We start from the raw sequence: 24,073 nt of genomic DNA on the forward strand, positions 1-24,073 counted from the left end.
TACCCAGGTTTTAGGTATTCTTCCTTCAGCTAAAATATGCATGTGGAACCTAGAGTATGATCAACCATGTGATCGGGAGACGTGTTCAAATATGTCTCAGTTTTCCTCCCCTGGTACTCGGGTGCAACATTCCAGACGCTTTACTAACACTCTCCCCACTTGGAGAGTCAGTCCCTTTAAACTCCTGTTTGGACCAGTTTGCAATTTCTGCGGAAGATGAACAGGAATAGCAAGAACCAATGAGAGGCTAGCTGGAGGTGTCTGGACGGGCAAATTTAACTCTCATTTCCCACCAGGAAGAGGAAATAACCAAAGGCTCAGCGTGCCGTACCGGAACCAGATTAGGGCCTGAAACCATCCTGCGGTGTTGCGGCCAGCTCAAAAGAAAGCGAGTTGAAGAAAGGAGCTCAGGGGCACTGTAATTCACAAACCTGCAGAGTTATAAATGACAGCTATCGTCCAAAAATAGACTGAAGTAAGGCTGCCAAGAGGACTTGAAAGCTGGGCAGAATTGCAGGAAACCGATTTCAGGAGGTAGACTGGAATTGCATTGAAAGCATAGGAAAAGAGGCAGAACGTCCACAATGATGCACTTGGCCAAAAAGGGCGTATGCGTTTTTTCCTGAATATATTCAGGAAAAAACGCATACGCCCTTTTTGGCCAACCAAGCAAGCTTGCAAAGGAAATCTGCACTACAATGAAGTCTCACTTCCCCCCGGTCAAAAGGGCCATCTGAAAAAAGTGTAAAATCCAGAAAGGCAGGACAGGACATGGAGAACTGGGAGCCTTGTTATGCTGATGGGCGGGATGTAAATTGCCAACAACCACTCGGGAGAAGTGTATGGTGTTTCCTGAAACATCTAAAAAACAAAGCAACAGAACCTAGGGCACTTCCACTTATGGTCCTATAGCTTAGGGAAATTAAAATCAAAAAGACACAGCCACCCCAAAGTTTGGAACGGCTCTGTTTACAAGAACCTCGTTTACAGTACAAGTTCAACATCACAGAAAGTGAAAAATGGATAAAGAAGTTGTGGTATTTACTTACAAAGCAATATCACTCAGCAATGAAATCTGTGTCATCAGGCCCTTAGCAGCACAATGAGTGGATTCAGGTATGATGATTCTAACTGAAGTAAGTCACACAGAAAAAGAAACATCATAAGATATCAGTAATACACGGAATGTAAACTTGGCTACACAGGAACTGAATTACAGAACAGAACAGGGTCTCAAATTTAGAAAACCAACTTATGCTTGCTTAAGGGTAAAGGTGAGTTGGGGTGCTGCATAAAACCAGAGATTGAAATGAGCACAGATAAAGTTCCTTAAGTCAAATATGGAATAGACAAGAGCTACTCCTTGCTCAACGAAATGGACTCAACACCGCATATTAAACGCCTAAGAATGTACCTGACTAGTAAGTATCTTAAAACCTATGGATTGCTATGTCTCCGAAAGAGAATCAAGCATGTGTACAGGGGCATAAACGCAGCAGTGATAGGTTTGGAGAGGTTCGGTGAGCAAATGAAGACCCTTTGAAGTCATATTGCATGGTACCCATTACACGGGTCTTAACTCTCCAGGTTTAAGGTATTCTTCCTTCAGCTAAAACATGCATGTGGAACCCAAGTATGATCAACCATGTGAATGGGAGACGTGTTCAAATATGTCTCAGTTTTCCTCCCCTGGTACTCGGGTGCAACATTCCAGACGCTTTACTAACACTCTCCCCAGTTGGAGAGTCAGCGCCTTTAACCTCCTGTTTGGCCCAGTTTGCAATTTCTGCGGAAGATGAACAGGAATAGCGAGAACCAATGAGAGGCTAGCTGGAGGTGTCTGGACGGGCAAATTTAACTCTCATTTCCCACCAGGAAGAGGAAATAACCAAAGGCTCAGCGTGCCGTGCCGGAACCAGATTAGGGCCTGAAGCCATCCTGCGGTGTTGCGGCCAGGTCACAAGAAAGCGAGTTGAAGAAAGGAGCTCAGGGGCACTGTAATTCACAAACCTGCAGAGTTATAAATGACAGCTATCATCCAAAAATAGACTGAAGTAAGGCTGCCAAGAGGACTTGAAAGCGGGGCAGAATTGCAGGAAACCGATTTCAGGAGGTAGACTGGAATTGCATTGAAAGCATAGGAAAAGAGGCAGAACGTCCACAATGATGCACTTGGCCAAAAAGGGCGTATGCGTTTTTTCCTGAATATATTCAGGAAAAAACGCATACGCCCTTTTTGGCCAACCAAGCAAGCTTGCAAAGGAAATCTGCACTACAATGAAGTCTCACTTCCACCCGGTCAAAAGGGCCATCTGAAAAAAGTGTAAAATCCAGAAAGGCAGGACAGGCCATGGAGAACTGGGAGCCTTGTTATGCTGATGGGCGGGATGTAAATTGCCAACAACCACTCGGGAGAAGTGTATGGTGTTTCCTGAAACATCTAAAAAACAAAGCAACAGAGCCTAGGGCACTTCCACTTATGGTCCTATAGCTTAGGGAAATTAAAATCAAAAAGACACAGCCACCCCAAAGTTTGGGACGCCTCCGTTTACAAGAACCTCGTTTACCGTACAAGTTCAATATCACAGAAAGTGAAAAATGGATAAAGAACTTGTGGTACTTACGTACAATGCAGTATCACTCAGCAATGAAATCTATGTCATCAGGCCCGTAGCAGCATAATGAGTGGATTCAGGTACGATGATTCTAACTGAAATAAGTCACACAGAAAAAGAAACATCATAAGATATCAGTAATACACGGAATGTAAACTTGGCTACACAGGAACTGAATTACAGAACAGAACAGGGTCTCAAATTTAGAAAACCAACTTATGCTTGCTTAAGGGGAAAGGTGAGTTGGGGTGCTGCATAAAACCAGAGATTGAAATGAGCACAGATAAAGTTCCTTAAGCCAAATATGGAATAGACAAGAGCTACTCCTTGCTCAACGAAATGGACTCAACACCGCATATTAAACGCCTAAGAATGTACCTGACTAGTAAGTATCTTAAAACCTATGGATTGCTATGTCTCCGAAAGAGAATCAAGCATGTGTACAGGGGCATAAACGCAGCAGTGATAGGATTGGAGAGGTTCGGTGAGCAAATGAAGACCCTTTGAAGTCATATTGCATGGTACCCATTCCACGGGTTTCAACTACCCAGGTTTTAGGTATTCTTCCTTCAGCTAAAATATGCATGTGGAACCCAGAGTATGATCAACCATGTGATCGGGAGACGTGTTCAAATATGTCTCAGTTTTCCTCCCCTGGTACTCGGGTGCAACATTCCAGACGCTTTACTAACACTCTCCCCACTTGGAGAGTCAGCGCCTTTAACCTCTTGTTTGGCCCAGTTTGCAATTTCTGCGGAAGATGAACAGGAATAGCGAGAACCAATGAGAGGCTAGCTGGAGGTGTCTGGACGGGCAAATTTAACTCTCATTTCCCAACAGGAAGAGGAAATAACCAAAGGCTCAGCGTGCCGTACCGGAACCAGATTAGGGCCTGAAGCCATCCTGCGGTGTTGCGGCCAGCTCAAAAGAAACCGAGTTGAAGAAAGGAGCTCAGGGGCACTGTAATTCACAAACCTGCAGAGTTATAAATGACAGCTATCGTCCAAAAATAGACTGAAGTAAGGCTGCCAAGAGGACTTGAAAGCGGGGCAGAATTGCAGGAAACCGATTTCAGGAGGTAGACTGGAATTGCATTGAAAGCATAGGAAAAGAGGCAGAACGTCCACAATGATGCACTTGGCCAAAAAGGGCGTATGCGTTTTTTCCTGAATATATTCAGGAAAAAACGCATACGCCCTTTTTGGCCAACCAAGCAAGCTTGCAAAGGAAATCTGCACTACAATGAAGTCTCACTTCCCCCCGGTCAAAAGGGCCATCTGAAAAAAGTGTAAAATCCAGAAAGGCAGGACAGGCCATGGAGAACTGGGAGCCTTGTTATGCTGATGGGCGGGATGTAAATTGCCAACAACCACTCGGGAGAAGTGTATGGTGTTTCCTGAAACATCTAAAAAACAAAGCAACAGAACCTAGGGCACTTCCACTTATGGTCCTATAGCTTAGGGAAATTAAAATCAAAAAGACACAGCCACCCCAAAGTTTGGAACGGCTCTGTTTACAAGAACCTCGTTTACAGTACAAGTTCAACATCGCAGAAAGTGAAAAATGGATAAAGAAGTTGTGGTATTCACTTACAAAGCAATATCACTCAGCAATGAAATCTATGTCATCAGGCCCTTAGCAGCACAATGAGTGGATTCAGGTATGATGATTCTAACTGAAATAAGTCACACAGAAAAAGAAACATCATAAGATATCAGTAATACACGGAATGGAAACTTGGCTACACAGGAACTGAATTACAGAACAGAACAGGGTCTCCAATTTAGAAAACCAACTTATGCTTGCTTAAGGGTAAAGGTGAGTTGGGGTGCTGCATAAAACCAGAGATTGAAATGAGCACAGATAAAGTTCCTTAAGCCAAATATCGAATAGACAAGAGCTACTCCTTGCTCAACGAAATGGACTCAACACCGCATATTAAACGCCTAAGAATGTACCTGACTTGTAAGTATCTTAAAATCTATGGATTGCTATGTCTCCGAAAGAGAATCAAGCATGTGTACAGGGGCATAAACGCAGCAGTGATAGGATTGGAGAGGTTCGGTGAGCAAATGAAGACCCTTTGAAGTCATATTGCATGGTACCCATTCCACGGGTTTCAACTACCCAGGTTTAAGGTATTCTTCCTTCAGCTAAAACATGCATGTGGAACCTAGAGTATGATCAACCATGTGATCGGGAGACGTGTTCAAATATGTCTCAGTTTTCCTCCCCTGGTACTCGGGTGCAACATTCCAGACGCTTTACTAACACTCTCCCCACTTGGAGAGTCAGTCCCTTTAACCTCCTGTTTGGCCCAGTTTGCAATTTCTGCGGAAGATGAACAGGAATAGCGAGAACCAATGAGAGGCTAGCTGGAGGTGTTTGGACGGGCAAATTTAACTCTCATTTCCCACCAGGAAGAGGAATTAACCAAAGGCTCAACATGCCGGGCCGGAACCAGATTAGGGCCTGAAGCCATCCTGCGGTGTTTCGGCCAGGTCACAAGAAAGCGAGTTGAAGAAAGGAGCTCAGGGGCACTGTAATTCACAAACCTGCAGAGTTATAAATGACAGCTATCGTCCAAAAATAGACTGAAGTAAGGCTGCCAAGAGGACTTGAAAGCGGGGCAGAATTGCAGGAAACCGATTTCAGGAGGTAGACTGGAATTGCATTGAAAGCATAGGAAAAGAGGCAGAACGTCCACAATGATGCACTTGGCCAAAAAGGGCGTATGCGTTTTTTCCTGAATATATTCAGGAAAAAACGCATACGCCCTTTTTGGCCAACCAAGCAAGCTTGCAAAGGAAATCTGCACTACAATGAAGTCTCACTTCCCCCCGGTCAAAAGGGCCATCTGAAAAAAGTGTAAAATCCAGAAAGGCAGGACAGGCCATGGAGAACTGGGAGCCTTGTTATGCTGATGGGCGGGATGTAAATTGCCAACAACCACTCGGGAGAAGTGTATGGTGTTTCCTGAAACATCTAAAAAACAAAGCAACAGAGCCTAGGGCACTGCCACTTATGGTCCTATAGCTTAGGGAAATTAAAATCAAAAAGACACAGCCACCCCAAAGTTTGGAACGGCTCTGTTTACAAGAACCTCGTTTACAGTACAAGTTCAACATCGCAGAAAGTGAAAAATGGATAAAGAAGTTGTGGTATTTACTTACAAAGCAATATCACTCAGCAATGAAATCTGTGTCATTAGGCCCTTAGAAGCACAATGAGTGGATTCAGGTATGATGATTCTAACTGAAGTAAGTCACACAGAAAAAGAAACATCATAAGATATCAGTAATACACGGAATGGAAACTTGGCTACACAGGAACTGAATTACAGAACAGAACAGGGTCTCAAATTTAGAAAACCAACTTATTCCTGCTTAAGGTTAAAGGTGAGTTGGGGTGCTGCATAAAACCAGAGATTGAAATGAGCACAGATAAAGTTCCTTAAGCCAAATATGGAATAGACAAGAGCTACTCCTTGCTCAACGAAATGGACTCAACACCGCATATTAAACGCCTAAGAATGTACCTGACTAGTAAGTATCTTAAAACCTATGGATTGCTATGTCTCCGAAAGAGAATCAAGCATGTGTACAGGGGCATAAACGCAGCAGTGATAGGATTGGAGAGGTTCGGTGAGCAAATGAAGACCCTTTGAAGTCATATTGCATGGTACCCATTCCACGGGTTTCAACTACCCAGGTTTAAGGTATTTTTCCTTCAGCTAAAACATGCATGTGGAACTTAGAGTATGATCAACCATGTGATCGGGAGACGTGTTCAAATATGTCTCAGTTTTCCTCCCCTGGTACTCGGGTGCAACATTCCAGACGCTTTACTAACACTCTCCCCACTTGGAGAGTCAGCGCCTTTAACCTCCTGTTTGGCCCAGTTTGCAATTTCTGCGGAAGATGAACAGGAATAGTGAGAACCAATGAGAGGCTAGCTGGAGGTGTCTGGACGGGCAAATTTAACTCTCATTTCCCACCAGGAAGAGGAAATAACCAAAGGCTCAGCGTGCCGTACCGGAACCAGATTAGGGCCTGAAGCCATCCTGCGGTGTTGCGGCCAGCTCAAAAGAAACCGAGTTGAAGAAAGGAGCTCAGGGGCACTGTAATTCACAAACCTGCAGAGTTATAAATGACAGCTATCGTCCAAAAATAGACTGAAGTAAGGCTGCCAAGAGGACTTGAAAGCGGGGCAGAATTGCAGGAAACCGATTTCAGGAGGTAGACTGGAATTGCATTGAAAGCATAGGAAAAGAGGCAGAACGTCCACAATGATGCACTTGGCCAAAAAGGGCGTATGCGTTTTTTCCTGAATATATTCAGGAAAAAACGCATACGCCCTTTTTGGCCAACCAAGCAAGCTTGCAAAGGAAATCTGCACTACAATGAAGTCTCACTTCCCCCCGGTCAAAAGGGCCATCTGAAAAAAGTGTAAAATCCAGAAAGGCAGGACAGGCCATGGAGAACTGGGAGCCTTGTTATGCTGATGGGCGGGATGTAAATTGCCAACAACCACTCCGGAGAAGTGTATGGTGTTTCCTGAAACATCGAAAAAACAAAGCAACAGAGCCTAGGGCACTGACACTTATGCTCCTATAGCTTAGGGAAATTAAAATAAAAAAGACACAGCCAACCCAAAGTTTGGGACGCCTCCGTTTACAAGAACCTCGTTTACCGTACATGTTCAATATCACAGAAAGTGAAAAATGGATAAAGAACTTGTGGTATTTACGTACAATGCAGTATCACTCAGCAATGAAATCTATGTCATCAGGCCCGTAGCAGCATAATGAGTGGATTCAGGTACGATGATTCTAACTGAAATAAGTCACACAGAAAAAGAAACATCATAAGATATCACTAATACACGGAATGTAAACTTGGCTACACAGGAACTGCATTCCAAAACAGAACAGGGTCTCAAATTTAGAAAACCAACTTATGCTTGCTTAAGGGGAAAGGTGAGTTGGGGTGCTGCATAAAACCAGAGATTGAAATGAGCACAGATAAAGTTCCTTAAGCCAAATATGGAATAGACAAGAGCTACTCCTTGCTCAACGAAATGGACTCAACACCGCATATTAAACGCCTAAGAATGTACCTGACTAGTAAGTATCTTAAAACCTGTGGATAGCTATGTCTCCGAAAGAGAATCAAGCATGTGTACAGGGGCATAAACGCAGCAGTGATAGGATTGGAGAGGTTCGATGAGCAAATGAAACCCTTTGAAGTCATATTGCATGGTACCCATTCCACGGGTTTCAACTACCCAGGTTTTAGGTATTCTTCCTTCAGCTAAAATATGCATGTGGAACCTAGAGTATGATCAACCATGTGATCGGGAGACGTGTTCAAATATGTCTCAGTTTTCCTCCCCTGGTACTCGGGTGCAACATTCCAGACGCTTTACTAACACTCTCCCCACTTGGAGAGTCAGTCCCTTTAAACTCCTGTTTGGCCCAGTTTGCAATTTCTGCGGAAGATGAACAGGAATAGCAAGAACCAATGAGAGGCTAGCTGGAGGTGTCTGGACGGGCAAATTTAACTCTCATTTCCCACCAGGAAGAGGAAATAACCAAAGGCTCAGCGTGCCGTACCGGAACCAGATTAGGGCCTGAAACCATCCTGCGGTGTTGCGGCCAGCTCAAAAGAAAGCGAGTTGAAGAAAGGAGCTCAGGGGCACTGTAATTCACAAACCTGCAGAGTTATAAATGACAGCTATCGTCCAAAAATAGACTGAAGTAAGGCTGCCAAGAGGACTTGAAAGCTGGGCAGAATTGCAGGAAACCGATTTCAGGAGGTAGACTGGAATTGCATTGAAAGCATAGGAAAAGAGGCAGAACGTCCACAATGATGCACTTGGCCAAAAAGGGCGTATGCGTTTTTTCCTGAATATATTCAGGAAAAAACGCATACGCCCTTTTTGGCCAACCAAGCAAGCTTGCAAAGGAAATCTGCACTACAATGAAGTCTCACTTCCCCCCGGTCAAAAGGGCCATCTGAAAAAAGTGTAAAATCCAGAAAGGCAGGACAGGACATGGAGAACTGGGAGCCTTGTTATGCTGATGGGCGGGATGTAAATTGCCAACAACCACTCGGGAGAAGTGTATGGTGTTTCCTGAAACATCTAAAAAACAAAGCAACAGAACCTAGGGCACTTCCACTTATGGTCCTATAGCTTAGGGAAATTAAAATCAAAAAGACACAGCCACCCCAAAGTTTGGAACGGCTCTGTTTACAAGAACCTCGTTTACAGTACAAGTTCAACATCGCAGAAAGTGAAAAATGGATAAAGAAGTTGTGGTATTTACTTACAAAGCAATATCACTCAGCAATGAAATCTGTGTCATCAGGCCCTTAGCAGCACAATGAGTGGATTCAGGTATGATGATTCTAACTGAAGTAAGTCACACAGAAAAAGAAACATCATAAGATATCAGTAATACACGGAATGTAAACTTGGCTACACAGGAACTGAATTACAGAACAGAACAGGGTCTCAAATTTAGAAAACCAACTTATGCTTGCTTAAGGGTAAAGGTGAGTTGGGGTGCTGCATAAAACCAGAGATTGAAATGAGCACAGATAAAGTTCCTTAAGTCAAATATGGAATAGACAAGAGCTACTCCTTGCTCAACGAAATGGACTCAACACCGCATATTAAACGCCTAAGAATGTACCTGACTAGTAAGTATCTTAAAACCTATGGATTGCTATGTCTCCGAAAGAGAATCAAGCATGTGTACAGGGGCATAAACGCAGCAGTGATAGGATTGGAGAGGTTCGGTGAGCAAATGAAGACCCTTTGAAGTCATATTGCATGGTACCCATTACACGGGTCTTAACTCTCCAGGTTTAAGGTATTCTTCCTTCAGCTAAAACATGCATGTGGAACCCAAGTATGATCAACCATGTGAACGGGAGACGTGTTCAAATATGTCTCAGTTTTCCTCCCCTGGTACTCGGGTGCAACATTCCAGACGCTTTACTAACACTCTCCCCAGTTGGAGAGTCAGCGCCTTTAACCTCCTGTTTGGCCCAGTTTGCAATTTCTGCGGAAGATGAACAGGAATAGCGAGAACCAATGAGAGGCTAGCTGGAGGTGTCTGGACGGGCAAATTTAACTCTCATTTCCCACCAGGAAGAGGAAATAACCAAAGGCTCAGCGTGCCGTGCCGGAACCAGATTAGGGCCTGAAGCCATCCTGCGGTGTTGCGGCCAGGTCACAAGAAAGCGAGTTGAAGAAAGGAGCTCAGGGGCACTGTAATTCACAAACCTGCAGAGTTATAAATGACAGCTATCATCCAAAAATAGACTGAAGTAAGGCTGCCAAGAGGACTTGAAAGCGGGGCAGAATTGCAGGAAACCGATTTCAGGAGGTAGACTGGAATTGCATTGAAAGCATAGGAAAAGAGGCAGAACGTCCACAATGATGCACTTGGCCAAAAAGGGCGTATGCGTTTTTTCCTGAATATATTCAGGAAAAAACGCATACGCCCTTTTTGGCCAACCAAGCAAGCTTGCAAAGGAAATCTGCACTACAATGAAGTCTCACTTCCACCCGGTCAAAAGGGCCATCTGAAAAAAGTGTAAAATCCAGAAAGGCAGGACAGGCCATGGAGAACTGGGAGCCTTGTTATGCTGATGGGCGGGATGTAAATTGCCAACAACCACTCGGGAGAAGTGTATGGTGTTTCCTGAAACATCTAAAAAACAAAGCAACAGAGCCTAGGGCACTTCCACTTATGGTCCTATAGCTTAGGGAAATTAAAATCAAAAAGACACAGCCACCCCAAAGTTTGGGACGCCTCCGTTTACAAGAACCTCGTTTACCGTACAAGTTCAATATCACAGAAAGTGAAAAATGGATAAAGAACTTGTGGTACTTACGTACAATGCAGTATCACTCAGCAATGAAATCTATGTCATCAGGCCCGTAGCAGCATAATGAGTGGATTCAGGTACGATGATTCTAACTGAAATAAGTCACACAGAAAAAGAAACATCATAAGATATCAGTAATACACGGAATGTAAACTTGGCTACACAGGAACTGAATTACAGAACAGAACAGGGTCTCCAATTTAGAAAACCAACTTATGCTTGCTTAAGGGGAAAGGTGAGTTGGGGTGCTGCATAAAACCAGAGATTGAAATGAGCACAGATAAAGTTCCTTAAGCCAAATATGGAATAGACAAGAGCTACTCCTTGCTCAACGAAATGGACTCAACACCGCATATTAAACGCCTAAGAATGTACCTGACTAGTAAGTATCTTAAAACCTATGGATTGCTATGTCTCCGAAAGAGAATCAAGCATGTGTACAGGGGCATAAACGCAGCAGTGATAGGATTGGAGAGGTTCGGTGAGCAAATGAAGACCCTTTGAAGTCATATTGCATGGTACCCATTCCACGGGTTTCAACTACCCAGGTTTTAGGTATTCTTCCTTCAGCTAAAATATGCATGTGGAACCCAGAGTATGATCAACCATGTGATCGGGAGACGTGTTCAAATATGTCTCAGTTTTCCTCCCCTGGTACTCGGGTGCAACATTCCAGACGCTTTACTAACACTCTCCCCACTTGTAGAGTCAGCGCCTTTAACCTCTTGTTTGGCCCAGTTTGCAATTTCTGCGGAAGATGAACAGGAATAGCGAGAACCAATGAGAGGCTAGCTGGAGGTGTCTGGACGGGCAAATTTAACTCTCATTTCCCAACAGGAAGAGGAAATAACCAAAGGCTCAGCGTGCCGTACCGGAACCAGATTAGGGCCTGAAGCCATCCTGCGGTGTTGCGGCCAGCTCAAAGGAAACCGAGTTGAAGAAAGGAGCTCAGGGGCACTGTAATTCACAAACCTGCAGAGTTATAAATGACAGCTATCGTCCAAAAATAGACTGAAGTAAGGCTGCCAAGAGGACTTGAAAGCGGGGCAGAATTGCAGGAAACCGATTTCAGGAGGTAGACTGGAATTGCATTGAAAGCATAGGAAAAGAGGCAGAACGTCCACAATGATGCACTTGGCCAAAAAGGGCGTATGCGTTTTTTCCTGAATATATTCAGGAAAAAACGCATACGCCCTTTTTGGCCAACCAAGCAAGCTTGCAAAGGAAATCTGCACTACAATGAAGTCTCACTTCCCCCCGGTCAAAAGGGCCATCTGAAAAAAGTGTAAAATCCAGAAAGGCAGGACAGGCCATGGAGAACTGGGAGCCTTGTTATGCTGATGGGCGGGATGTAAATTGCCAACAACCACTCGGGAGAAGTGTATGGTGTTTCCTGAAACATCTAAAAAACAAAGCAACAGAACCTAGGGCACTTCCACTTATGGTCCTATAGCTTAGGGAAATTAAAATCAAAAAGACACAGCCACCCCAAAGTTTGGAACGGCTCTGTTTACAAGAACCTCGTTTACAGTACAAGTTCAACATCGCAGAAACTGAAAAATGGATAAAGAAGTTGTGGTATTCACTTACAAAGCAATATCACTCAGCAATGAAATCTATGTCATCAGGCCCTTAGCAGCACAATGAGTGGATTCAGGTATGATGATTCTAACTGAAATAAGTCACACAGAAAAAGAAACATCATAAGATATCAGTAATACACGGAATGGAAACTTGGCTACACAGGAACTGAATTACAGAACAGAACAGGGTCTCCAATTTAGAAAACCAACTTATGCTTGCTTAAGGGTAAAGGTGAGTTGGGGTGCTGCATAAAACCAGAGATTGAAATGAGCACAGATAAAGTTCCTTAAGCCAAATATCGAATAGACAAGAGCTACTCCTTGCTCAACGAAATGGACTCAACACCGCATATTAAACGCCTAAGAATGTACCTGACTTGTAAGTATCTTAAAATCTATGGATTGCTATGTCTCCGAAAGAGAATCAAGCATGTGTACAGGGGCATAAACGCAGCAGTGATAGGATTGGAGAGGTTCGGTGAGCAAATGAAGACCCTTTGAAGTCATATTGCATGGTACCCATTCCACGGGTTTCAACTACCCAGGTTTAAGGTATTCTTCCTTCAGCTAAAACATGCATGTGGAACCTAGAGTATGATCAACCATGTGATCGGGAGACGTGTTCAAATATGTCTCAGTTTTCCTCCCCTGGTACTCGGGTGCAACATTCCAGACGCTTTACTAACACTCTCCCCACTTGGAGAGTCAGTCCCTTTAACCTCCTGTTTGGCCCAGTTTGCAATTTCTGCGGAAGATGAACAGGAATAGCGAAAACCAATGAGAGCCTAGCTGGAGGTGTTTGGACGGGCAAATTTAACTCTCATTTCCCACCAGGAAGAGGAATTAACCAAAGGCTCAGCATGCCGGGCCGGAACCAGATTAGGGCCTGAAGCCATCCTGCGGTGTTTCGGCCAGGTCACAAGAAAGCGAGTTGAAGAAAGGAGCTCAGGGGCACTGTAATTCACAAACCTGCAGAGTTATAAATGACAGCTATCGTCCAAAAATAGACTGAAGTAAGGCTGCCAAGAGGACTTGAAAGTGGGGCAGAATTGCAGGAAACCGATTTCAGGAGGTAGACTGGAATTGCATTGAAAGCATAGGAAAAGAGGCAGAACGTCCACAATGATGCACTTGGCCAAAAAGGGCGTATGCGTTTTTTCCTGAATATATTCAGGAAAAAACGCATACGCCCTTTTTGGCCAACCAAGCAAGCTTGCAAAGGAAATCTGCACTACAATGAAGTCTCACTTCCCCCCGGTCAAAAGGGCCATCTGAAAAAAGTGTAAAATCCAGAAAGGCAGGACAGGCCATGGAGAACTGGGAGCCTTGTTATGCTGATGGGCGGGATGTAAATTGCCAACAACCACTCGGGAGAAGTGTATGGTGTTTCCTGAAACATCTAAAAAACAAAGCAACAGAGCCTAGGGCACTGCCACTTATGGTCCTATAGCTTAGGGAAATTAAAATCAAAAAGACACAGCCACCCCAAAGTTTGGAACGGCTCTGTTTACAAGAACCTCGTTTACAGTACAAGTTCAACATCGCAGAAAGTGAAAAATGGATAAAGAAGTTGTGGTATTCACTTACAAAGCAATATCACTCAGCAATGAAATCTGTGTCATTAGGCCCTTAGCAGCACAATGAGTGGATTCAGGTATGATGATTCTAACTGAAATAAGTCACACAGAAAAAGAAACATCATAAGATATCAGTAATACACGGAATGTAAACTTGGCTACACAGGAACTGAATTACAGAACAGAACAGGGTCTCAAATTTAGAAAACCAACTTATGCTTGCTTAAGGGTAAAGGTGAGTTGGGGTGCTGCATAAAACCAGAGATTGAAATGAGCACAGATAAAGTTCCTTAAGTCAAATATGGAATAGACAAGAGCTACTCCTTGCTCAACGAAATGGACTCAACACCGCATATTAAACGCCTAAGAATGTACCTGACTAGTAAGTATCTTAAAACCTATGGTTTGCTATGTCTCCGAAAGAGAATCAAGCATGTGTACAGGGGCATAAACGCAGCAGTGATAGGATTGGAGAGGTTCGGTGAGCAAATGAAGACCCTTTGAAGTCATATTGCATGGTACCCATTACACGGGTCTTAACTCTCCAGGTTTAAGGTATTCTTCCTTCAGCTAAAACATGCATGTGGAACCCAAGTATGATCAACCATGTGAACGGGAGACGTGTTCAAATATGTCTCAGTTTTCCTCCCCTGGTACTCGGGTGCAACATTCCAGACGCTTTACTAACACTCTCCCCACTTGGAGAGTCAGCGCCTTTAACCTCCTGTTTGGCCCAGTTTGCAATTTCTGCGGAAGATGAACAGGAATAGCGAGAACCAATGAGAGACTAGCTGGAGGTGTCTGGACGGGCAAATTTAACTCTCATTTCCCACCAGGAAGAGGAAATAACCAAAGGCTCAGCGTGCCGTGCCGGAACCAGATTAGGGCCTGAAGCCATCCTGTGGTGTTGCGGCCAGGTCACAAGAAAGCAAGTTGAAGAAAGGAGCTCAGGGGCACTGTAATTCACAAACCTGCAGAGTTATAAATGACAGCTATCGTCCAAAAATAGACTGAAGTAAGGCTGCCAAGAGGACTTGAAAGCGGGGCAGAATTGCAGGAAACCGATTTCAGGAGGTAGACTGGAATTGCATTGAAAGCATAGGAAAAGAGGCAGAACGTCCACAATGATGCACTTGGCCAAAAACGGCGTATGCGTTTTTTCCTGAATATATTCAGGAAAAAACGCATACGCCCTTTTTGGCCAACCAAGCAAGCTTGCAAAGGAAATCTGCACTACAATGAAGTCTCACTTCCCCCCGGTCAAAAGGGCCATCTGAAAAAAGTGTAAAATCCAGAAAGGCAGGACAGGCCATGGAGAACTGGGAGCCTTGTTATGCTGATGGGCGGGATGTAAATTGCCAACAACCACTCGGGAGAAGTGTATGGTGTTTCCTGAAACATCTAAAAAACAAAGCAACAGAGCCTAGGGCACTTCCACTTATGGTCCTATAGCTTAGGGAAATTAAAATCAAAAAGACACAGCCACCCCAAAGTTTGGGACGCCTCCGTTTACAAGAACCTCGTTTACCGTACAAGTTCAATATCACAGAAAGTGAAAAATGGATAAAGAACTTGTGGTACTTACGTACAATGCAGTATCACTCAGCAATGAAATCTATGTCATCAGGCCCGTAGCAGCATAATGAGTGGATTCAGGTACGATGATTCTAACTGAAATAAGTCACACAGAAATAGAAACATCATAAGATATCACTAATACACGGAATGTAAACTTGGCTACACAGGAACTGCATTCCAAAACAGAACAGGGTCTCAAATTTAGAAAACCAACTTATGCTTGCTTAAGGGGAAAGGTGAGTTGGGGTGCTGCATAAAACCAGAGATTGAAATGAGCACAGATAAAGTTCCTTAAGCCAAATATGGAATAGACAAGAGCTACTCCTTGCTCAACGAAATGGACTCAACACCGCATATTAAACGCCTAAGAATGTACCTGACTAGTAAGTATCTTAAAACCTATGGATTGCTATGTCTCCGAAAGAGAATCAAGCATGTGTACAGGGTCATAAACGCAGCAGTGATAGGACTGGAGAGGTTCGGTGAGCAAATGAAGACCCTTTGAAGTCATATTGCATGGTACCCATTCCACGGGTTTCAACTACCCAGGTTTTAGGTATTCTTCCTTCAGCTAAAATATGCATGTGGAACCCAGAGTATGATCAACCATGTGATCGGGAGACGTGTTCAAATATGTCTCAGTTTTCCTCCCCTGGTACTCGGGTGCAACATTCCAGACGCTTTACTAACACTCTCCCCACTTGGAGAGTCAGCGCCTTTAACCTCCTGTTTGGCCCAGTTTGCAATTTCTGCGGAAGATGAACAGGAATAGCGAGAACCAATGAGAGGCTAGCTGGAGGTGTCTGGACGGGCAAATTTAACTCTCATTTCCCAACAGGAAGTGGAAATAACCAAAGGCTCAGCGTGCCGTACCGGAACCAGATTAGGGCCTGAATCCATCCTGCGGTGTTGCGGCCAGCTCAAAAGAAACCGAGTTGAAGAAAGGAGCTCAGGGGCACTGTAATTCACAAACCTGCAGAGTTATAAATGACAGCTATCGTCCAAAAATAGACTGAAGTAAGGCTGCCAAGAGGACTTGAAAGCGGGGCAGAATTGCAGGAAACCGATTTCAGGAGGTAGACTGGAATTGCATTGAAAGCATAGGAAAAGAGGCAGAACGTCCACAATGATGCACTTGGCCAAAAAGGGCGTATGCGTTTTTTCCTGAATATATTCAGGAAAAAACGCATACGCCCTTTTTGGCCAACCAAGCAAGCTTGCAAAGGAAATCTGCACTACAATGAAGTCTCACTTCCCCCCGGTCAAAAGGGCCATCTGAAAAAAGTGTAAAATCCAGAAAGGCAGGACAGGCCATGGAGAACTGGGAGCCTTGTTATGCTGATGGGTGGGATGTAAATTGCCAACAACCACTCGGGAGAAGTGTATGGTGTTTCCTGAAACATCTAAAAAACAAAGCAACAGAGCCTAGGGCACTGCCACTTATGGTCCTATAGCTTAGGGAAATTAAAATCAAAAAGACACAGCCACCCCAAAGTTTGGGACGCCTCTGTTTACAAGAACCTCGTTTACAGTACAAGTTCAACATCGCAGAAAGTGAAAAATGGATAAAGAAGTTGTGGTATTTACTTACAAAGCAATATCACTCAGCAATGAAATCTGTGTCATCAGGCCCTTAGCAGCACAATGAGTGGATTCAGGTATGATGATTCTAACTGAAATAAGTCACACAGAAAAAGAAACATCATAAGATATCAGTAATACACGGAATGGAACCTTGGCTACACAGGAACTTAATTACAGAACAGAACAGGGTCTCAAATTTAGAAAACCAACTTATGCTTGCTTAAGGGTAAAGGTGAGTTGGGTTGCTGCATAAAACCAGAGATTGAAATGAGCACAGATAAAGTTCCTTAAGCCAAATATGGAATAGACAAGAGCTACTCCTTGCTCAACGAAATGGACTCAACACCGCATATTAAACGCCTAAGAATGTACCTGACTAGTAAGTATCTTAAAACCTATGGATTGCTATGTCTCCGAAAGAGAATCAAGCATGTGTACAGGGGCATAAACGCAGCAGTGATAGGATTGGAGGGGTTCGGTGAGCAAATGAAGACCCTTTGAAGTCATATTGCATGGTACCCATTACACGGGTTTCAACTACCCAGGTTTTAGGTATTCTTCCTTCAGCTAAAACATGCATGTGGAACCCAGAGTATGATCAACCATGTGATCGGGAGACGTGTTCAAATATGTCTCAGTTTTCCTCCCCTGGTACTCGGGTGCAACATTCCAGACGCTTTACTAAAACTCTCCCCACTTGGAGAGTCAGTCCCTTTAACCTCCTGTTTGGCCCAGTTTGCAATTTCTGCGGAAGATGAACAGGAATAGCGAGAACCAATGGAGACTAGCTGGAGGTGTCTGGACGGGCAAATTTAACTCTCATTTCCTACCAGGAAGAGGAATTAACCAAATGCTCAGCGTGCCATGCCAGAAACAGATTAGGGCCTGAAGCCATCCTGCGGTGTTGCGGCCAGGTCACAAGAAAGCGAGTTGAAGAAAGGAGCTCAGGGGCACTGTAATTCACAAACCTGCAGAGTTATAAATGACAGCTATCGTCCAAAAATAGACTGAAGTAAGGCTGCCAAGAGGACTTGAAAGCGGGGCAGAATTGCAGGAAACCGATTTCAGGAGGTAGACTGGAATTGCATTGAAAGCATAGGAAAAGAGGCAGAACGTCCACAATGATGCACTTGGCCAAAAAGGGCGTATGCGTTTTTTTCTGAATATATTCAGGAAAAAACGCATACGCCCTTTTTGGCCAACCAAGCAAGCTTGCAAAGGAAATGTGCACTACAATGAAGTCTAACTTCCCCCCGGTCAAAAGGGCCATCTGAAAAAAGTGTAAAATCCAGAAAGGCAGGACAGGCCATGGAGAACTGGGAGCCTTGTTATGCTGATGGGCGGGATGTAAATTGCCAACAACCACTCGGGAGAAGTGTATGGTGATTCCTGAAACATCTAAAAAACAAAGCAACAGAACCTAGGGCACTTCCACTTATGGTCCTATAGCTTAGGGAAATTAAAATCAAAAAGACACAGCCACCCCAAAGTTTGGGACGCCTCCGTTTAGAAGAATCTCGTTTACCGTACAAGTTCAATATCACAGAAAGTGAAAAATGGATAAAGAACTTGTGGTACTTACGTACAATGCAGTATCACTCAGCAATGAAATCTATGTCATCAGGCCCGTAGCAGCATAATGAGTGGATTCAGGTACGATGATTCTAACTGAAATAAGTCACACAGAAAAAGAAACATCATAAGATATCACTAATACACGGAATGTAAACTTGGCTACACAGGAACTGCATTCCAAAACAGAACAGGGTCTCAAATTTAGAAAACCAACTTATGCTTGCTTAAGGGGAAAGGTGAGTTGGGGTGCTGCATAAAACCAGAGATTGAAATGAGCACAGATAAAGTTCCTTAAGCCAAATATGGAATAGACAAGAGCTACTCCTTGCTCAAGGAAATGGACTCAACACCGAATATTAAACGCCTAAGAATGTACCTGACTAGTAAGTATCTTAAAACCTATGGATTGCTATGTCTCCGAAAGAAAATCAAGCATGTGTACAGGGGCATAAACGCAGCAGTGATAGGATTGGAGAGGTTTGGTGAGCAAATGAAGACCCTTTGAAGTCATATTGCATGGTACCCATTACACGGGTTTCAACTACCCAGGTTTTAGGTATTCTTCCTTCAGCTAAAACATGCATGTGGAACCCAGAGTATAATCAACCATGTGATCGGGAGACGTGTTCAAATATGTCTCAGTTTTCCTCCCCTGGTACTCGGGTGCAACATTCCAGACGCTTTACTCACACTCTCCCCACTTGGAGAGTCAGTCCCTTTAACCTCCTGTTTGGCACAGTTTGCAATTTCTGCGGAAGATGAACAGGAATAGCGAGAACCAATGAGAGGCTAGCTGGAGGTGTCTGGACGGGCAAATTTAACTCTCATTTCCTACCAGGAAGAGGAATTAACCAAATGCTCAGCGTGCCATGCCAGAAACAGATTAGGGCCTGAAGCCATCCTGCGGTGTTGCGGCCAGGTCACAAGAAAGCGAGTTGAAGAAAGGAGCTCAGGGGCACTGTAATTCACAAACCTGCAGAGTTATAAATGACAGCTATCGTCCAAAAATAGACTGAAGTAAGGCTGCCAAGAGGACTTGAAAGCGGGGCAGAATTGCAGGAAACCGATTTCAGGAGGTAGACTGGAATTGCATTGAAAGCATAGGAAAAGAGGCAGAACGTCCACAATGATGCACTTGGCCAAAAAGGGCGTATGCGTTTTTTTCTGAATATATTCAGGAAAAAACGCATACGCCCTTTTTGGCCAACCAAGCAAGCTTGCAAAGGAAATGTGCACTACAATGAAGTCTAACTTCCCCCCGGTCAAAAGGGCCATCTGAAAAAAGTGTAAAATCCAGAAAGGCAGGACAGGCCATGGAGAACTGGGAGCCTTGTTATGCTGATGGGCGGGATGTAAATTGCCAACAACCACTCGGGAGAAGTGTATGGTGATTCCTGAAACATCTAAAAAACAAAGCAACAGAACCTAGGGCACTTCCACTTATGGTCCTATAGCTTAGGGAAATTAAAATCAAAAAGACACAGCCACCCCAAAGTTTGGGACGCCTCCGTTTAGAAGAATCTCGTTTACCGTACAAGTTCAATATCACAGAAAGTGAAAAATGGATAAAGAACTTGTGGTACTTACGTACAATGCAGTATCACTCAGCAATGAAATCTATGTCATCAGGCCCGTAGCAGCATAATGAGTGGATTCAGGTACGATGATTCTAACTGAAATAAGTCACACAGAAAAAGAAACATCATAAGATATCACTAATACACGGAATGTAAACTTGGCTACACAGGAACTGCATTCCAAAACAGAACAGGGTCTCAAATTTAGAAAACCAACTTATGCTTGCTTAAGGGGAAAGGTGAGTTGGGGTGCTGCATAAAACCAGAGATTGAAATGAGCACAGATAAAGTTCCTTAAGCCAAATATGGAATAGACAAGAGCTACTCCTTGCTCAAGGAAATGGACTCAACACCGAATATTAAACGCCTAAGAATGTACCTGACTAGTAAGTATCTTAAAACCTATGGATTGCTATGTCTCCGAAAGAAAATCAAGCATGTGTACAGGGGCATAAACGCAGCAGTGATAGGATTGGAGAGGTTTGGTGAGCAAATGAAGACCCTTTGAAGTCATATTGCATGGTACCCATTACACGGGTTTCAACTACCCAGGTTTTAGGTATTCTTCCTTCAGCTAAAACATGCATGTGGAACCCAGAGTATAATCAACCATGTGATCGGGAGACGTGTTCAAATATGTCTCAGTTTTCCTCCCCTGGTACTCGGGTGCAACATTCCAGACGCTTTACTCACACTCTCCCCACTTGGAGAGTCAGTCCCTTTAACCTCCTGTTTGGCACAGTTTGCAATTTCTGCGGAAGATGAACAGGAATAGCGAGAACCAATGAGAGGCTAGCTGGAGGTGTCTGGACGGGCAAATTTAACTCTCATTTCCCACCAGGAAGAGGAATTAACCAAAGGCTCAGCATGCCGGGCCGGAACCAGATTAGGGCCTGAAGCCGTCCTGCGGTGTTGCGGCCAGGTCACAAGAAAGCGAGTTGAAGAAAGGAGCTCAGGGGCACTGTAATTCACAAACTGCAGAGTTATAAATGACAGCTATCGTCCAAAAATAGACTGAAGTAAGGCTGCCAAGAGGACTTGAAAGCGGGGCAGAATTGCAGGAAACCGATTTCAGGAGGTAGACTGGAATTGCATTGAAAGCATAGGAAAAGAGGCAGAACGTCCACAATGATGCACTTGGCCAAAAAGCGCGTATGTGTTTTTTCCTGAATATATTCAGGTAAAAACTCATACGCCCTTTTTGGCCAACCAAGCAAGCTTGCAAAGGAAATCTGCACTACAATGAAGTCTTACTTCCCTCCGGTCAAAAGGGCCATCTGAAAAGAGTGTAAAATCCAGAATGGCAACAGGCCATTGAGAACTGGGAGCCTTGTTATGCTGATGGGCGGGATGTAAATTGCCAACAGACACTCGGGAGAAGTGTATGGTGTTTCCTGAAACATCTAAAAAACAAAGCAACAGAGCCTAGGGCACTTCCACTTATGGTCCTATAGCTTAGGGAAATTAAAATCAAAAAGACACAGCCACCCCAAAGTTTGGAACGGCTCTGTTTACAAGAACCTCGTTTACAGTACAAGTTCAACATCGCAGAAAGTGAAAAATGGATAAAGAACTTGTGGTACTTACGTACAATGCAGTATCACTCAGCAATGAAATCTATGTCATCAGGCCTGTAGCAGCATAATGAGTAGATTCAGGTACGATGATTCTAACTGAAATAAGTCACACAGAAAAAGAAACATCATAAGATATCAGTAATACACGGAATGTAAACTTGGCTACACAGGAACTGAATTCCAAAACAGCACAGGTTCTCAAATTTAGAAAACCAACTTATGCTTGCTTAAGGGGAAAGGTGAGTTGGGTTGCTGCATAAAACCAGAGATTGAAATGAGCACAGATAATGTTCCTTAAGCCAAATATGGAATAGACAAGAGCTACTCCTTGCTCAACGAAATGGACTCAACACCGCATATTAAACGCCTAAGAATGTACCTGACTAGTAAGTATCTTAAAACCTATGGATTGCTATGTCTCCGAAAGAGAATCAAGCATGTGTACAGGGGCATAAACGCAGCAGCGATAGGATTGGAGAGGTTCGGTGAGCAAATGAAGACCCTTTGAAGTCATATTGCATGGTACCCATTACACGGGTTTCAACTACCCAGGTTTTAGGTATTCTTCCTTCAGCTAAAACATGCATGTGGAACCCAGAGTATGATCAACCATGTGATCGGGAGACGTGTTCAAATATGTCTCAGTTTTCCTCCCCTGGTACTCGGGTGCAACATTCCAGACGCTTTACTAACACTCTCCCCACTTGGAGAGTCAGTCCCTTTAACCTCCTGTTTGGCACAGTTTGCAATTTCTGCGGAAGATGAACAGGAATAGCGAGAACCAATGGAGACTAGCTGGAGGTGTCTGGACGGGCAAATTTAACTCTCATTTCCTACCAGGAAGAGGAATTAACCAAAGGCTCAGCGTGCCATGCCAGAACCAGATTAGGGCCTGAAGCCATCCTGCGGTGTTGCGGCCAGGTCACAAGAAAGCGAGTTGAAGAAAGGAGCTCAGGGGCACTGTAATTCACAAACCTGCAGAGTTATAAATGACAGCTATCGTCCAAAAATAGACTGAAGTAAGGCTGCCAAGAGGACTTGAAAGCGGGGCAGAATTGCAGGAAACCGATTTCAGGAGGTAGACTGGAATTGCATTGAAAGCATAGGAAAAGAGGCAGAACGTCCACAATGATGCACTTGGCCAAAAAGTGCGTATGCGTTTTTCTCTGAATATATTCAGGAAAAAACGCATACGCCCTTTTTGGCCAACCAAGCAAGCTTGCAAAGGAAATCTGCACTACAATGAAGTCTCACTTCCCCCCGGTCAAAAGGGCCATCTGAAAAAAGTGTAAAATCCAGAAAGGCAGGACAGGCCATGGAGAACTGGGAGCCTTGTTATGCTGATGGGCGGGATGTAAATTGCCAACAACCACTCGGGAGAAGTGTATGGTGTTTCCTGAAACATCTAAAAAACAAAGCAACAGAGCCTAGGGCACTTCCACTTATGGTCCTATAGCTTAGGGAAATTAAAATCAAAAAGACACAGCCACCCCAAAGTTTGGGACGCCTCCGTTTACAAGAACCTCGTTTACCGTACAAGTTCAATATCACAGAAAGTGAAAAATGGATAAAGAACTTGTGGTACTTACGTACAATGCAGTATCACTCAGCAATGAAATCTATGTCATCAGGCCCGTAGCAGCATAATGAGTGGATTCAGGTACGATGATTCTAACTGAAATAAGTCACACAGAAAAAGAAACATCATAAGATATCACTAATACACGGAATGTAAACTTGGCTACACAGGAACTGCATTCCAAAACAGAACAGGGTCTCAAATTTAGAAAAGCAACTTATGCTTGCTTAAGGGGAAAGGTGAGTTGGGGTGCTGCATAAAACCAGAGATTGAAACGAGCACAGATAAAGTTCCTTAAGCCAAATATGGAATAGACAAGAGCTACTCCTTGCTCAACGAAATGGACTCAACACCCCATATTAAACGCCTAAGAATGTACCTGACTAGTAAGTATCTTAAAACCTATGGATTGCTATGTCTCCGAAAGAGAATCAAGCATGTGTACAGGGGCATAAACGCAGCAGTGATAGGATTGGAGAGGTTTGGTGAGCAAATGAAGACCCTTTGAAGTCATATTGCATGGTACCCATTACACGGGTTTCAACTACCCAGGTTTTAGGTATTCTTCCTTCAGCTAAAACATGCATGTGGAACCCAGAGTATGATCAACCATGTGATCGGGAGACGTGTTCAAATATGTCTCAGTTTTCCTCCCCTGGTACTCGGGTGCAACATTCCAGACGCTTTACTAACACTCTCCCCACTTGGAGAGTCAGCGCCTTTAACCTCCTGTTTGGCACAGTTTGCAATTTCTGCGGAAGATGAACAGGAATAGCGAGAACCAATGAGAGGCTAGCTGGAGGTGTCTGGACGGGCAAATTTAACTCTCATTTCCCACCAGGAACAGGAATTAACCAAAGGCTCAGCATGCCGGGCCGGAACCAGATTAGGGCCTGAAGACATCCTGCGGTGTTGCGGCCAGGTCAC

The 24,073-nt window shown here is 44.0% G+C and overlaps 1 long non-coding RNA gene across 18 annotated transcripts in view; it reads right to left on the reverse strand.

The window, feature by feature from the left end:
• Window positions 1-24,073, reverse strand: part of LOC307181459 — a 1,863,373-nt gene that overhangs the window by 528,035 nt on the left and 1,311,265 nt on the right. The gene's annotated exons all lie outside the window — the stretch shown is intronic.

This window comes from Stenella coeruleoalba, assembly GCF_951394435.1.
Source record: "Stenella coeruleoalba genome assembly, contig: scaffold_37, whole genome shotgun sequence".
NCBI classification, from domain to species: domain Eukaryota; kingdom Metazoa; phylum Chordata; class Mammalia; order Artiodactyla; family Delphinidae; genus Stenella; species Stenella coeruleoalba.